General features: G+C 26.6%; 1 long non-coding RNA gene across 1 annotated transcript; it reads right to left on the bottom strand.

Annotated features, from left to right (window-relative positions):
* LOC109353784 lies at window positions 2,449–3,166 on the bottom strand. Its single transcript, XR_002108490.1, has 2 exons — window positions 2,925–3,166; window positions 2,449–2,757 (listed from the first exon to the last, which is right to left on the bottom strand). It is a non-coding gene; the product is annotated as an uncharacterized LOC109353784 (long non-coding RNA).

Here is a 3,568-nt window from a genome sequence, read left to right as displayed (position 1 = left end):
ACCCTTAATAGATAGTAAGTGTGAGACCATATTTATCATAAAAAAATATATAAAATATGAATGTCAAATTTTAAATGAATATGAGAGATTAAAACAAATCAAGATGAAAAGAAGAGTAGTGGTTAATTATAAAAATAATTTACATTAAAGTTTCAACAAAAAGAGTCTCATGAAATCGTGAGAACATGTAACTCAATTTCTTTTTTATACATCATTTATTCTTATTACCCATCAGAGATGTGAGTCTAAAATAGTTTTTAATTACTAGTCACATTCTAAATGGATCTCATATTTTTTAGATTGAAAATAGACCCCGATTTCATTTCTACCTCAAGTTTGATAGTACAACACAGTGATTACTACAATAATAAATATTTAATAAATTCATTTGTATTATCCATGAATCCAATATTGTTTTTTTGAAACATAATATACTATCCATGAATCCAATATTGTTTTAGAGGTTATTATGAGGATAATATCTCCATATACAAAATATAATTAACGTAGATACATTTACAAGAACTCGAAACTTTGAATTAATGATCAACAACTTCCCACCGATTGCGTTTGACAGGTTTACCACACATCTCTAATATTTTACTCTGGCCTTTGGTTTTTGTGTGTTTTTATATCTATACATCTACAAATACAGTTTTGTTTGCCATGTAATGCTTTTATTAAACATATAGAATATATTGTTGCCTATAATGATAACACGATAAATACAAATTACAATTGAAAAAGAACCTTGTAATAATTAATGTGCATGCATATAGTAAAATAATGTGTGTGGATTGCAATGTACACCATTTCTTCCTATTTAACCCTATCGTGAGGGGGAAAACATACATTATCACACAATTAGTGTAGTTAAGGCATGTGACTTTTTTTATTTTTCATTTTATATTGATCCTTTATGTCTCGTATCCCTTAGAAATTATTTATTTTCTCACTAAAAATTTCATTTATTAAAAAAGTACACACGAACATAAAAAATAGCTATTAGTAGTATGGATAGAAATGTATATGTAGTTATTATTGTTTTCTTGAAATTCAAAAATCGTAAATGAATTTGAAAAAAATATGTTTACAAAGAGACAATTTAATAGGGCGCAAATCATGTGTGTTGATGTTAATCTTCTTAATATTATAACGTGTGATTCTATTAACCCTTTTCAATTTAGGGAATGAAGTATCTTCTCATACGAGAGATAAGTTACTTATCTCCTATAGCCACTAAAATCATGACAATGTCCTATTTTTGTTACTTTTTAGAAATATGTTTTGCAGAAAATGGTTAAATAGGACACATGTCATGATTTTAGTGGCTGGAAGAGATAACTTAACCCCTTATACGAAAGATACTTTATTCTCTTCAATTTATTGTATTCATAAAAATAAGTAATAAATTGAATACATTGAGATCATACGAGTCCTTCATATTTTTTAAAATTTTTTTGTTTTTATTGGAGATCCTTTAGCCAAAAATAAACAGTCACTCAGCGTGTAGAATATTAATTGCAATTGATTATATATCTCAAATATTAACCATGTACAAACAAGAATTATATTTTCTTCAGTACTTGAGGAGCCAATAGTAGATGAAGATGGTGACATTTGTCCTTGAAAAAAATTTAATGATTAGATTTTAAAGTATTTTTTCATAAAAACAATTATAAATTATTAAGCTTGCCCTTTACCTCACATTTTAGTATTGTAATCTCTAATATTAGAGATGAAATCACTCAATATATTCATGTTTGACATGGTTCATGGAAATTAGTATTTGTAGTGAGAAAATTAAATTAGTTTCGAGTTAACATTATTCACAAACGATAGGACATGTTACACATATCTATGGTCAAACTTTTATTTAATAAATAAAATGAAAAGATCCATATAAAAAGATTATTCATAATGTTAAAAGTTTAAATTTTATTCAACATTTTCATAAGCTTATATATATATATATATACATTTTGATATTACGTGATAATATTAGTTGAAATCTTCAACTATATTTGAAAATCCAATATTTAAATAAGAGGAAAAAATAGATGTTTGATAATTTTTTAATTATTTTATTCAGGCATAANAAAGTTGGAATGATCTCCCAGAACATAGGAGAAGAGTTCCAAGAATGTTGGAGCTCAAGATTTCGTGTTCAATGCCCTAGCAGAGGCAACACTTTTTCCAGTTTTCGAATTAATTTTTCATCCAATATTTAAATAAGAGGAAAAAATAGATGTTTGATAATTTTTTAATTATTTTATTCAGGCATAATTTAAAATGCTACACAAAGACTCTGTTTTTTCTTTTTTTAGGATGATAAATATTTCTCAAATCATATACGAGTCTACCTTTTTCAGCAACGAAGAACTTGCTTCTATTTCACAATTTCAATTGGACTACGTAATACTGGATATCATATGGATTATGATAATATATAACGAAATTATGTAAATAAGATTATGATTGAGGAAAATGTTTAAATCTTAACTATTATGACTTTATAAATTTTAGTCTTACAAAATAAGATATAATCCATCCTTATTAACATTTTCCTATTCCACCTCACACTATTTCATACTCATTCATGGGATGTTTTGCTTTGGATTTTGTCAAAAGATGGTGGTGGGCAACAAAATGTTTTAATACATTTGCAACCTGGACCATGAATTATTTCACATTGTTTGTCTGAGCTACAAGGAATATGCGTAATGGGACCAAATGCATCTGATTCTCTGCACATATCTGTATTCACATAAAAAATACATGAACAAAAAATCCGTATCATACAATACAAGTAACTTTAGATGAATAATTAGAGTATTGTGGGAAGTAATTTGTGATATAGAATATGATTCATACATATGGACGAGAGACATAATGATAATTTGAAGTAAAATAAAATTTCTAACCTGATGCAAAGATGAAAACCAATACGAAAGCCAATTTAACAATAGACATCCTCACACTCAAGAAATTTTCAACAGTTCACACTTGATCAATTCAGAGATCTTGAATGGATATCACAATTCACTGGAACCCTCTTTATATAGTCATGAAGGTGTTTCAATTTTCAAAGGATGAGTTACACCAATTAATAATTTATATTTTTAATACTAGAAAATTTGTCAACTCATTTATTCTAAGATAAATATGTTGCTTTGAATTGCCAAAGATCAATTATAGCAAGAAGTATATATAATGATATAAGATCTTACTATATCCCTAGATATTGTACACTATTAAATGCTTAAGCTTTATACATAGGGTCTGTATTTATAGGCCATTCACAGAGAATACGTGAGAGACCTTATTTATCGTAATAAAATATGTGAAATTTAAATGTCAGAATTGAAATGAAAATGAGAGTTTAAAACAAGTCATGATGATAACAAAAATGAGTTGTCATTCATTATGTAAAGAATTTAATTACTTAAAACAATTTGAAATAACATTTCAACCAATAAAAAGACTCATGAAAACATTGAGGAAATGTAATCCATTTTTCTTTCAATTTATTACTGTTTCTTGTCGTAGACTTGATTCGAATATATAT

The sequence above is a fragment of the Lupinus angustifolius genome, chromosome LG08 (assembly GCF_001865875.1).
Source record: "Lupinus angustifolius cultivar Tanjil chromosome LG08, LupAngTanjil_v1.0, whole genome shotgun sequence".
Classification (NCBI taxonomy): Eukaryota; Viridiplantae; Streptophyta; class Magnoliopsida; order Fabales; family Fabaceae; genus Lupinus; species Lupinus angustifolius.
The sequence above is the reverse complement of the archived record's forward strand: the minus strand, read 5'-3'. Positions and strand labels throughout refer to the sequence as shown.